At 36.0% G+C, this 14,170-nt stretch overlaps 1 long non-coding RNA gene across 1 annotated transcript; it reads left to right on the top strand.

Annotated features, from left to right (window-relative positions):
- Window positions 1-1,022: 1,022 nt before the first annotated feature.
- On the top strand, window positions 1,023-1,728 carry LOC140179676 (uncharacterized). The gene is made up of 2 exons (XR_011873439.1): window positions 1,023-1,204; window positions 1,402-1,728. It is a non-coding gene; the product is annotated as an uncharacterized lncRNA (long non-coding RNA).
- Window positions 1,729-14,170: the final 12,442 nt, after the last annotated feature.

The raw sequence follows: 14,170 nt of genomic DNA, 5'->3' as shown, positions 1-14,170 counted from the left end.
AAATAATTTTAAATTAAAACAAAATAATTCATTTATTATCATCAAATCAAATAATTAATATAATTGATGAGTTATAGTTAATATGATCAAACAAAATATTTAATATTTATCTCAATCAAATCAAATCAAATTGTTAAAAAATAATTAGAATCAATTTAGACTAATTAGTATTTTTTATATTTATATAAATATTTATATACTAATTATAGGATTGTATGTTTTTATTATTTTAGTTTTTCTAACACATATATATAATTATATACCCCTATATATTGTACTTTTGGCAACACATTTAATAATATATTTTTCAGATTATTCTCTTGTTTCTAACACAAATAAATAATTAATTACTACACTCTTAAAAACTATTAATCAAAATACATATGACAAAAGAAATTAATACAAAATTAAAACAAAATCAACTCATTTATTCTAGATAATAAATTATATTTATTTTATCTTTTAGGTCGATCCAAATCATACTATTATAATGGAAAAGAAAAATTTAACTTTGGCTCATAGAAAAGTGCCTTTGTGTTGGTGTCCCTTTCATAGAATAAGCTTATCTATTATATATTTATATCTATTCTATTATATATGATGATTTGAGATAGAGTTTGTTTGCATTTTGTTGAGACATTAATGATCCGTGACAACATTGGATATACTCATTTTTTTTTTTGTCGGTGGATTGGACAACTCCTAATTTTAGGTACACAATACACATCCACACACTCCTCACATACTTACCAATTTTTTTCTTCTCGATTGCAGTTGATATGACTCGAACCCGAGACTTTTGAGATGAAGAGGGGGCGGAATGCCGTGTGAGCTATGGCTCATTGGCATACAACAAATTGTGTTTGAGTAGCAGGACTTTTGTGACTCTTAACAAGTATGGGTTTGATTTGGTTACATACAACAAATTGTTATTGGTCATGACTCATGACTTTACCTTATTACTGCACTATATAGCCCATTTAGCCATGATCACTTCATCATGCTTCAATTCAGCTTTTTTTTCTAGTGACTACTACTCAGAATATTTCTGTCTTATTTACTGTGTCTATTTCTGTGTAGATTCTACAACGTGAGAGAAGATTACAAGACCAATTTGAGGTTAGATGCACGCTAGAAAAGGCACTTGGGTACAGGCCTTCATCTCTTGTTAATCCAAATGATAATACCATGTCCATTGTCCAAGGTAGATTTCTCTTTGTTTCTCTTAATCATATTATCTATAGCTATGAATGATTCATGGAATTATGTTACATATAATGTTATCAAAAGAGCTTTCCTTCTTCTCAAGGTAAATAGTGTAGTAGGCTAGTAGCTTCTTTTTACAGTCATTGAAGGATGAAACTCATAACATAACGTTCTTTACTTGATTGGCCTTTGCAGGCTGCATATAATGTTGGTGGCTACACTGTTACTGCAGACACTATAATCTGGTGATCATGAACTTCCTCCGTTAAATTGGGTTTGTGTAGGTTTTTGCTTTCAATTGAACCCCCAAGGATTAAAATGAAACTAGAATACATGATTGTTATTATTATTAGCTTATTGCCACTCTTAAACTTTATACTCTGCACAGTGAAAATCATTTTTTCAACACCAGTCTATTACGTCAACAGCAAGTTAGTTTGTTAACCTCTCTCTTGTCTCTATGTACATAGTATGGTATCTTCTGCTACTCCTACCATGATTTATAATGTCTTTTCTACAACATTTTAAGCCTATTCATTTTTCTTTAATCATTTCACACTTAATAGAAACATTTCATTGTCTGAATCATATTCATCTTTTTTACTTCAACAAAATTTATTTTCTAAACAAATATATTTAATAGTTTGAACAACCTAATCTGATTTTTATTTTTTATTTGCCGATCGTTGATGAAGACAATTCCAATTCTCCAACCATAAATACATATTTTGCATGTCTTAGGCCAACCATTCCATTCAATTCATTTCAGGTATATGGATTATGAATATGTGGTGGCGACCAAACAAAACTAAAGCTGGGAACATTCCTTCATGGTTGCTTCAATTCGTTACAACCATGACACCCAACACTATTATTATCTTCTACGTCCCACTTGCTCGTTACAGACCGATACTCTAGTTATAAAAAAAGACATTTTTTTTTGTCAGAAAAAAAAAAGGATTTGTTAAATCTTAAATGACACCAAACTTCGTCCATAAAGAAAACTTGAGACCCATGAGAAAAGCTGATAATTTCTTTTGGAGTTTGGACTGAGCAAATTTATTTTTACTTTATTGGCCTATTTTAAGATATTTCGCTTCTTAAGTAGTTTCCAAATACTGCTTACTTTGAGTTTCTTCCATTTAACATGAATGATGAAACCAATAACAATGTTGCTGACGAAATGTTTGATCATAGCAGTGTAGAGGTTGGGAAGATGTATGAAATAGTTGTTACTACTTTGGGAAAGTCTCTGGTATGGATGAGGAAAAAGATCCATACGTATAGACAAAAGGTGTCCATATCCATTATTCAACATGTGTCCTGTTAGATGTCTTGAGAGTTGAGTATGTGCAGCCACCATGCTGAAATTGTTAGGGTTGAGAAGTACTTTTCAGAATCGATCTTGTCATGGTAAGATGGATTAATGTGGCTTAAGTAGTTGTTAACGAAACAATTTAATTAAACATTATTGTGGAGGGGTTTGTTGGACCAATTAATTTTGGGTGCTGGCTTGGGTCGTGCATGAGTTTAAATAAAGTGTACTTTTTTTTTGCCAACCCAAAATCTAAAACCAATGAAATGGGGTTCACTAATAAAAAAATTTTTTCTGAAAAAAAAAAGAAAGAAATCTTTTACTTTCATTAATAGGGAAGAAAAGGATTCTAAGAACCCTAGACCTTCATTTATGTGATTATGTGACTAAGTTAACACTGTAACTCATCCTTAAAATTTGTTATTTGTTTATTTTAAACTCTTTTAAAGTAATATTATTAAAATGGTTAATTTTGTACAATAATTAAAAATATTATTAAACAGTTAATATTATTAATTAACTGAAATAATTAGGAATTAATATATTTATTAATTTTTTTACAATAATATTATTAAATTAATTAACTTGTTACAATAATTAATATAATAAAATTATAACAGTTAATATTATTAACAATTAATAATATATAATTATTTTATAACCGTTAATATTATTATTAGCGCTAACATTGTACTATTATTATCGGGGAGTAAAAATTCATCTGCAATCAACTTCATATGAAGTTGTTTTTTATAGATGACACATATTACCATTTGGTTTTAAAAAAATCAGTTTATTTTATACAAATAATTTAATTAAAAAAATTAATTGATATAGTTATGATGTTAGATTTTTTACAATATTTTATTTTAAAAATAAATTGACTAATTTAATTGGCTATGCAAGTTGGACCTTATGGTTGAGTAAAGGATTGTTTTGTGTTAGCCTTTATTTAAATGAGATAGTAGCCCAAGTGAAACTTATTATGTGAATCCAGTACCAAAGAACAATTTAAGATGCGTAAGAGTCATGGTGATGAAAACCGTTGAATTGGGCGGTAGGGCTGGACCGATAACTGACAGGTTTGGATAAAACAACGCCGGTTTTTAATTAAAAAAAAAAAAAAACAGAAATAGATCCAAGTCATTTCCAACCCCCTTCCCCTAATCATCTATTCATTCATGTACTGGAGAACGCAGAATCAAAGAATCTGTAGCCGCCTAGTCCTCCGCCTATCCCTCCATCGTCGCCGCCTAACCCAGGTCGTCAGCGCCGCCGCCCTCGCAGGTCCTCAGCACCGCTACTTCTTCCTCCATCGTCGCTGCATAACCCAGCTTCTCCAATGTCACCGTCTAAACTAATAACTCGGCAGATCCTCTTCGGCTCTTCATCTACGCTAGCTTCTCAGTACGGACCCAGGTTAGTGGCTTCTCGTCTTCATCTTCACGGAGAGTTTGGTCTTCTTCTTCTACTTTTAATATAGTCATTTATTATTTAAACTATTTTTTTACAAATAATTTAATTAAGCTATTTACCCAAACTAAGTCTAAATGTGATTATGATAATTCATTAAGCATTATAATTTTTTTTACAGAATTATATTTAATAATTTACCTCTATCTTTTAATTATAGTAAAAATATAAGACAGCACAAAAAAAAAAATATAACCTAAAGCAACATAAATTTTTTACTATTTTTTTTATTTTGTAGACACGTATCTATTTTTTTGAGTTATACATTTTAATTTATATAAATTAATGACAATTAAATATACAAAAAATACTAATTGATAAAGAAAAAAATTAAAGATAAACATTTCCTGAACAAATTGAAATAAAATAAACACTTCTAATTATGATCATTAATTACATTCATAAATATTTACTTCAAGATTTATACTTTGAAAATTCAGTATATTCATATTTTGTAATTTTATTTTTCAATTACAGACTATCACAAATATTAGTTACTTTTTTTTTTTGGATCATTGCTATCACTTCTATTCGGACATATAAAAGAACACCTCCAAAATAACAACTAAATTAAACACAAAAAATACTGCAGTACTTTGAGAATTTCATTACTATTTTAAAAACCAGACATTAACGATCCACATTGTCGTCCACAAAAACAACAAAGCTCATCCTTTGGCCCACTTACCATAAAACTATTTTTTTTTGAACTTGTTTGTTGTATTAACATCCTGTATTTAATACAAAATTTGTTAAATTTAAGAGTCTAATAAAATTTTATAGGATTAACAATAAAGTTCTTCACATATTATTAATTAACATATATTTAATATTAGCTTCGAATTATAAATAGAAGATCAATTAAATTGTGACTCCTGTTTTTAATAATTTATGCCATAAATTCTTCAATTTTATTTTTTCAACTCAATTAAATGCCAAATCAATCGCCATGATTCAGACCCATTAGTTTCATACTTTCTTTTTATGTGTCCAGCCGTCCAATTGTTCTCTTGATAAATCATTTTTCTTTAATAAAAAATACTTTCATATATTTAATTAATTATAGAAGTGTTTGAATATAATTTGTAAAATAATAATTTTATTAAAAAGTAATTATTCATATCAACATAGTTAATGTGATATTGAGAAAATCTTTAGAATTAGTTTCTCAAAAGAAAATATTCCTTCTAAACAATTTATTATTTTTTAATTGAGTGATCTTTTCTATTCCTATTAATGGAAGTAAAAGATTTCTTTTTTTTCTTATCAGAAAAATTTTCTTTATTAGTGAACCTCCATTTCATTGGTTTTAGATCTTAGGTTGCCAAAAAAAAATGTATATTTTGTTTAAAGTCCATCATGCACGACCCAAGCCAGCACCCAAATTAATTGGTCCAACAAACCTAACTCCACAATAATATTTAACTAAATTGTTTCTTTAACAACTACTTAAGCCACATTAATCCATCCGACTATAACAAGATCGATTCTAAAAAGTAATTCTCAACCCTAACAATTTCAGCGTGGTAACTGCACATTCTCAACTTCCAAGACATCTAACAGAACACGTGTTGAATAATGAATACGGACGCCTTTTATTCATACGTATGGATCTTTTTCCTCATCCATACCAGAGACTTTTCCAAATTAAAATTGTAATTTTGCTTTTAAGGATGAAACTATAGCCCATTCAAAATCTTGAAGGATCTCTCAATGCAGGTTCTTTCCTACAAGGCCTTCAGTCAACAAGATCCGTTGGTGCCACCATGTTGGCAACATCACTACCAGTATGTGCAACAATAACTAGCAATAGCTACGAGATCATATAAGAGGCATACAAATCACTACAAATTGTCGAGTAATAAGAAGGAATATATCCATACATCAACCAACAAAATCACGAGGATAATATTTCACAAGAGTTCTAGCATCAACAAACAAAGTTGCAACATCCAATAAAAAAAAAAAAAAAGTAAAATAGTTCATTCCTAAAGCTTATTTAGTTTCTCTCAAGGGGAATGTTAATGTTGTGTCTCCTGCAAGCTCATGTTCTCCAATGCCAAATTTGGTGCCTCTAAGTTGCATTGGCCACAAGATTTCCATCCTTAATCTTGACGGGGCTAACCTCAGAGAGAAGGTACAAGCATGGTGCTTCACATACCCCTTGAAGCAGGGAGTGAGCCTTACAATACCCTAAAAGAAATTGTTCAGTGACATCACCCGACGGATCATTAGTTGAAGCCTGCATCATCTCAATCAAACAATTTAACAAATCAAGATTGACATCAATCAATTGTACTAAGAAAAGATAAGGAAAACTATCAAAAGTATCCATGAAATTTACAAACACTGACAAAAGTACCCATAAATTAAGAAAATTAATGATGTACCCATAGAAGATAGATTTTGTATGACAAAATATCTAAATTCTAATTTTTTTATTAATTTTTTAATAAAATTTTCAAACTATCCTCACTCTTAACCTCAACTCACTTTTTCAACTTTCCATAACCCAATTTGTACCTTTAAAACTTTTGTCATAGAGTCCAAAACTACTCCTATAATAGACCAGGCCAAAATCAATGGTGGTGGTGGTGGTAGAGGACTTCGACCGATTCCTAGCAAATAAATTTAGTATGGTGAGCTCTTTTCCATTTTTTTCGCCAATCCCTTCACACAAAGAAAGCCCTCAAATTAAGAAAAAAAGAAAAAAACAAATGAAATGATTAAAAACTGTTCTTTTATGATTCTTTCTATGATTCTTCATCGGTATTGATTGATTCTTTTGTTAATCTCGGCGTTGCAATCCTTTGTTGCGTTATTATCCAAAATTTCTACCATAAAAGATTTATTTCATCTATTGTAGGAGTAATTTTAGACTCCATGACAAGTTTTAAAGGTACATGTTGAGTTATGGAAGATTAAAAAAGTGAGTTGAGGTTGAGGGTGGAGATAGTTTGAAAATTTTATTAAAAAAAATCAACAAAAAATTAGGGTTTGGATACTTTTGTCATACGGAACTCATCTTCCATGGGTACATCATTAATTAACTTAGTTTATGGGTACTTTTGTTAGCGTTCGTAAATTTCATTGGTACTTTTGGTACTTTCTCCAAAAGATAAACCGAAAAGTTAGATGATTAAGATTGGGCAAGGAAGATGTGTGGGTGGATTCCCTTATTGGGCTTAACCCAAGCCAATATTTTGAAACCCATATTAAGGGAGAAAAGGCTGCTTCGTTCTATTTGAGTTCAAATTCAACATTTGAAGTATTATTGGGCCGGGTCAAAGTTTTCCCATCATCAAGTTATTTCTGTTTGAATTTTGTCAATGGATTGAGATTTTATCAATGGGATGCAGGTGGAATTTATATAATTAGAATAAGTTACTTAATAGTCCCATTTATATTTTAGAAATTTAGTAAATGTAATTAGGAATTTAATTGTTTTTATTTTCTTTTTGCTTTGAAGGGGAAAATATTGTTACGATCTAATATTAGGAAGGACACTAATTAAGTTTAGGGATAAGTACTTTTTTCGTCCCCAAGGTCTGGGGTCAAAATCAAAATCGTCCCCGACCTTTTTTTATTAAAATCATCCTCAACGTTCCAAAACGTTAAAAAATCGTTCTTTTCTATTTTTTGGACCAAATTACCCTTATCTATTAATAAAAATTAAAAATAATATTAAAAAAAACCCCACTCATTTCTTCGTCTCTCTCCCCCCCAACCCATTTCTTCGTCACCCTCCCCTCCCCCCTCCCCCCCCCCCCAAAATTTTCCTTCCTCCTACACCCACCCCCAAACCCTCACTCCATCACTCCATCACCCCCAACCCGCCGCCGTCCCGCGTCCAGCCCCGCCGCCCCCGCGTCCAGCCCCCCTCCCCCCCGCCTCGCGTCCAGCCCCCTGCCTCCCCTGCGTCCAGCCCGCCGCCACCCCTGCTTTTCTGCTTTTGCTTTTTGACTTCTGCTTCTTCTTATTATTTTTCTTCTTCTTCTGTAAACTAGATTTTTGACGAAATTTGTTGTTGTTGATGAAATCTGTTGACGAAATTTGTTATGGCTGAAATTTGAATTTCTGAATTTTTGATGAAATTTGTTGTTGTTGATGAAATCTGTTGATGATGATGATGATGATGATGACCGAGTGGGGTGAGGGGGGTGAGGGGTGGGAGGGAGGAGTTATGGTGAGGGGGGTGAGGGGGTACGGTGAGGGTGGGGGGTGAGGTGAGGGGGTGAGAGGGAGGCAGTGAGGGGTAGGGGGTGAGGTGAGGGGTGGGGGGGTGAGGTAAGGGGTGGGGGGAGGCGGTGAGGGGGTGGGGGGTGGGGGTTACCGGAGGGGTGAGGGAGTGGTGTTTGTATTTGTGGTGGTGGTGGTGGTGGTGGTGGTGGTGAAGGTGAAGAGGAGAATGATGATGATGAGGGTAATTTGGTCCAAAAAAATAGAAAAGGACGATTTTAAAGCGTTTTTAAACGTTGAGGATGATTTTAATAAAAAAAAAAGGTCGGGGACGATTTTGATTTTGACCCCAGACCTTGGGGACGAAAAAAGTACTTATCCCTTAAGTTTATTAGAATTATTTAGTCTTTTAAGAGTATAAATAAGAGACTTTTATCATTGTATTAAATAAAAAATTAATGAATTGATATTAAACTTTGTTCAATTTGAAGTTTTTTTCTCAAACTCGAAAAGGAGGTTCTAATAGAATCAGTTATAGAAAGAGTGAAATTGTTCTTATCAGAATAGCATCCGTATATAATAGCCTGGCGTATGCACTTCTGGGGAGTGATAAGCATAGTTGCTTTGGGAGGTAAAAATTGGAAAATGAACAAAGGAAGAGGGAGAGCTAGTTTGAATTAGGGAGTGTGGGTTTGGGTGGGTTTTAGGTTTTGGATCCTTTGGGTCTGGGTCGGATTTGCTCGTTTTTCACTATGTCAAAAAAAAAAGTCTGCTTCAAGTTAACTCTTTCACCCCCTTACCAAAAAAAAAAAGTTAACTCTTCTAATATAAACTTTCTGCTACGAAAATAGAGAGCCTCCCTTCTAATATAAACTCTTCACTTCAAATCTCCTACTACTATGTATACCGACACCTCTCTTTCATTTTCCCCCACCAATTTTACTGAACTTCTCCACTGTGAGCTTTTGGTTAAAACATTAATTGAATTGCTTTCTTTATATTTTTTTTAGTTTATTTATTATTATTCATAAAATTTGCTTTTTTTCAGGCACGTATGAATTTTTCAACATTAAAGGTGATTCTTTCGGATGGCGCTGAGTTTGAATTTATGATTTGGCCGAAAACTGATGTGAGCTATGTTAAGACTTACGCTTCTAGAACACGCCTTAATTCAGAAGGGTTTCACTATGAGCCGTCAGAAGTGAAGACCCGGTTGGTAGACAAGGCTATGTTAGTGTTGCAAGTGTGAGGAGTGTTGAAGTTAGTCCCACATCAAAGAAAGCAAGGAAGAGTGAGGAGTTTATAAAATGAGAGACCCATTAACTTGACACCTTAAGGTTTTGAGTTGGATGTGGTGTCATCTCATCTTATGTTCTCTCACTTGATTCCTCCCCGAAGTCTCCTCGGTGGTTGAGAGCTCCCCACGGTTGGCCCAACAAGTGGTATCAGAGCCGATGGTTAATAGGCGTTGCAAGTTGCAAGTGTGAGAGACCCATTAACTTGACACCTTAAGGTTTTGAGTTGGATGTGGTGTCATCTCATCTTTTGTTCTCTCGTATGATTCCTCCCCAAAGTCTCCCCGGTGGTTGAGAGCTCCCCACGATTGGCCCAACAAGTGGTATCAGAGCCGGGCGGCGATGCAAGTGTGAGGAGTGTTGAAGTTAGTCCCACATCAAAGGAAGCAAGGAAGAGTGAGGTGTCAGAGACTCATTAACTTGACACCTTAAGATTTTGAGTTGGATGTGGTGTCATCTCATCTTATGTTCTCTCGCTCAATTCCTCCCCGAAGTCTCCCCGGTGGTTGAGAGCTCCCCACGGTTGGCCCAACAAGTGGTATCAGAGCCGGGCGGCGATGCAAGTGTGAGGAGTGTTGAAGTTAGTCCCACATCAAAGGAAGCAAGGAAGAGTGAGGTGTCAGAGACTCATTAACTTGACACCTTAAGATTTTGAGTTGGATGTGGTGTCATCTTATGTTCTCTCGCTTAATTCCTCCCCGAAGTCTCCCCGGTGGTTGAGAGCTCCCCACGGTTGGCCCAACAAGTGGTATCAGAGCCGATGGTTGATCGGTCTGATTGTTAGTGTTGCATTACTTGCAAGTGTGAGGAGTGTTGAAGTTAGTCCCACATCAAAGAAAGCAAGGAAGAGTGAGGAGTTTATAAAATGAGAGACCCATTAACTTGACACCTTAAGGTTTTGAGTTGGATGTGGTGTCTTCTCATCTTATGTTATCTCACTTGATTCCTTCCCGAAGTCTCCCCAATGGTCGAGAGCTCTCCACGGTTGGCCCACCACTTCGCCGCTCCCGATGATTTAGATTTGTTGTAGACAGCTGAGGAGTGGACTAAAGACCTGCATGTCTTCTTGCCGCATGCTAAACTAGGATCTCTGTAGTTTCTATAATATTAGATTATTTTTCGTTGACAAAGAAGGGTCAAGAGACCCATAAGCATCTCTATTAATATTAGTTTATAGGCAAAATATAGCTCCATTATATTTTTCTCAAACTCGAAAAAGAGGTTCTAACAGAATCAGTTATAGAAAGAGTGGAATTGTCCTTATCAGAATAGCATCCGTATATAATAGCCCGGCGTATGCACTTCTGGGGAGTGATGAGCATAGTTGCTTCGGGAGACGGGAGATAAAAATTGGAAAAGGAACAAAGGAAGAGGGAGGGCTAGTTTGAATTAGGGAGTGTGGGTTTGGGTGGGTTTTAGGTTTTAGATCCTTTGGGTCTGGGCCGGGTTTGCTCGTTTTTCACTATGTCCAAAAAAAAAAGTATGCCACAAGTTAACTCTTCCACCCCCTTACCAAAAAAAAAAGTTAACTCTTTTAATATAAACTTTCTGCTACGAAAATAGAGAGCCTCCCATCTAATATAAACTCTTCACTTCAAATTTCCTACTACTATATATAACGAAACCTCTCTTTCATTTCCCCCCACCAATTTTACTGAACTTCTCTACTGTGAGCTTTTGGTTAAAACATTAATTGAATTGCTTTCTTTATATTTTTTTAGTTTATTTATTATTATTCATAAAAATTTTTTTTCAGGCACGTATGGATTTTCCAACATTAAAGGTGATTCTTTCGAATGGCGCTGAGTTTGAATTTGTGATTTGGCCGGGAACTGATGTGAGCTATGTTAAGACTTACGCTTCTAGAACACGCCTTAACTCATAAGGGTTTCACTATGAGCTGTCAGAAGTGAAGGCCCGGTTGGTAGACAAGGCTATGTTAGTATTGCAAGTGTGAGGAATGTTGAAGTTAGTCCCACATCAAAGAAAGCAAGGAAGAGTGAGGAGTTTATAAAATGAGAGACCCATTAACTTGACACCTTAAGGTTTTGAGTTAAATGTGGTGTCATCTCATCTTATGTTCTCTCGCTTGATTCCTCCCCGAAGTCTTCCCGGTGGTTGAGAGCTCCCCACGGTTGGCCCAACAAGTGGTATCAGAGCCGATGGTTAATCGGCGTTGCAAGTTGCAAGTGTGAGAGACCCATTAACTTGACACCTTAAGGTTTTGAGTTGGATATGGTGTCATCTCATCATATGTTCTCTCGTTTGATTCCTCCTTGAAGTCTTCCCGGTGGTTGAGAGCTCTCCACGGTTGGCCCAACAAGTGGTATCAGAGCCGGGCAGCGTTGCAAGTGTGAGGAGTGTTGAAGTTAGTCCCACATCAAAGGAAGCAAGGAAGAGTGAGGTGTCAGAGACTCAATAACTTGACACCTTAAGATTTTGAGATGGATGTGGTGTCATCTCATCTTATGTTCTCTCGCTTGATTCCTCCCCGAAGTCTCCCCGGTGGTTGAGAGCTCCCCATAGTTAGCCCAACAAGTGGTATCAGAGCCGATGGTTGATCAGTCTGATTGTTAGTGTTGCATTACTTGCAAGTGTGAGAAGTGTTGAAGTTAGTCCCACATCAAAGAAAGCAAGGAAGAGTGAGGAGTTCATAAAATGAGAGACCCATTAACTTGACACCTTAAGGTTTTGAGTTGGATGTGGTGTCTTCTCATCTTATGTTATCTCACTTGATTCCTTCCCAAAGTCTCCTCGATGGTCGAGAGCTCTCCACGGTTGGCCCACCACTTCGCCGCTCCCGATGATTTAGATTTGTTGGAGACGGCTGAGGAGTGGACTAAAATCCTGCATGTCTTCTTGCCGCCTGCTGAACTAGGATCTCTGTAGTTTCTATAATATTAGGTTATTTTTCGTTGATAAAGAAGGGTCAAGAGACCTATAAGCATCTCTATTAATATTAGTTTATAGGCAAAATATAGCTCCATTATATTTTTCTCAAACTTGAAAAGGAGGTTCTAAGAGAATCAGTTATAGAAAGAGTGAAATTGTCCTTATCAGAATAGCATCCGTATATAATAGCCTGGCGTATGCACTTCTGGGGAGTGATAAGCATAGTTGCTTCGGGAGACGGGAGGTAAAAATTGGAACATAAACAAAGGAAGAGGGAGAACTAGTTTGAATTAGGGAGTATGGGTTTGGGTGGGTTTTAGGTTTTGGATCCTTTGGGTCTGGGCCGGGTTTGCTCGTTTTTCACTATGTCCAAAAAAAAAAGTCTGCCTCAAGTTAACTCTTCCACCCCCTTACCAAAAAAAAAATAGTTAACTCTTCTAATAAAAACTTTCTGCTACGAAAATAGAGAGCCTCCCTTCTAATATAAACTCTTCACTTCAAATCTCCTACTACTATATATACCGACACCTCTCTTTCATTTCCCCCCACCAATTTTACTGAACTTCTCTACTGTGAGCTTTTGGTTAAAACATTAATTGAATTGCTTTCTTTATGTTTTTTTACTTTATTTATTATTATTCATAAAACTTTCTTTTTTTCGGGCACGTATGGATTTTCCAACATTAAAGGTGATTCTTTCGGATGGCGCTGAATTTGAATTTGTGATTTGGCCGGGAACTGATGTGAGCTATGTTAAGACTTACGCTTCTAGAACACGCCTTAGCGCAGAAGGGTTTCACTATGAGCCGTCAGAAGTGAAGGCCCGGTTGGTAGACAAGGCTATGTTAGTGTTGCAAGTGTGAGGAGTGTTGAAGTTAGTCCCACATTAAAGAAAGCAAGGAAGAGTTAGGAGTTTATAAAATGAGAGACCCATTAACTTGACACCTTAAGGTTTTGAGTTGGATGTGGTGTCATCTCATCTTATGTTCTCTCGCTTGATACCTCCCCGAAGTCTCCTCGGTGGTTGAGAGCTCCCCACGATTGGCCCAACAAGTGGTATCAGAGCCGATGGTTAATCGGCGTTGCAAGTTGCAAGTGTGAGAGACCCATTAACTTGACACCTTAAGGTTTTGAGTTGGATATGGTGTCATCTCATATTATGTTCTCTCGTTTGATTCCTCCCCAAAGTCTCCCCGGTGGTTAAGATCTCCCCACGGTTGGCCCAACAAGTGGTATCAGAGCCGGGCGGCGTTGCAAGTGTGAGGAGTATTGAAGTTAGTCCCACATCAAAGGAAGCAAGGAAGAGTGAGGTGTCAGAGACTCATTAACTTGACACCTTAAGATTTTGAGATAGATGTGGTGTCATCTCATCTTATGTTCTCTCGCTTGATTCCTCCCCGAAATCTCTCCGGTGGTTAAGAGCTCCCCACGGTTGGCCCAACAAGTGGTATCAGAGCCGATGGTTGATCGGTCTGATTGTTAGTGTTGCATTACTTGCAAGTGTGAGAAGTGTTGAAGTTAGTCCCACATCAAAGAAAGCAAGGAAGAGTGAGGAGTTTATAAAATGAGAGACCCATTAACTTGACATCTTAAGGTTTTGAGTTGGATGTGGTATCTTCTCATCTTATGTTATCTCACTTGATTCCTTCCCGAAGTCTCCCCGATGGTCGAGAGCTCTCCACGGTTGGCCCACCACTTCGCCGCTCCCGATGATTTAGATTTGTTGGAGACGGCTGAGGAGTGGACTAAAGACCTGCATGTCTTCTTGCTGCCTGCTGAACTAGGATCTCTGTAGTTTCTATAATATTAG

This window comes from Arachis hypogaea, chromosome 16 (genome assembly GCF_003086295.3).
Source record: "Arachis hypogaea cultivar Tifrunner chromosome 16, arahy.Tifrunner.gnm2.J5K5, whole genome shotgun sequence".
NCBI classification, from domain to species: Eukaryota; Viridiplantae; Streptophyta; class Magnoliopsida; order Fabales; family Fabaceae; genus Arachis; species Arachis hypogaea.
The sequence above is the reverse complement of the archived record's forward strand: the minus strand, read 5'-3'. Positions and strand labels throughout refer to the sequence as shown.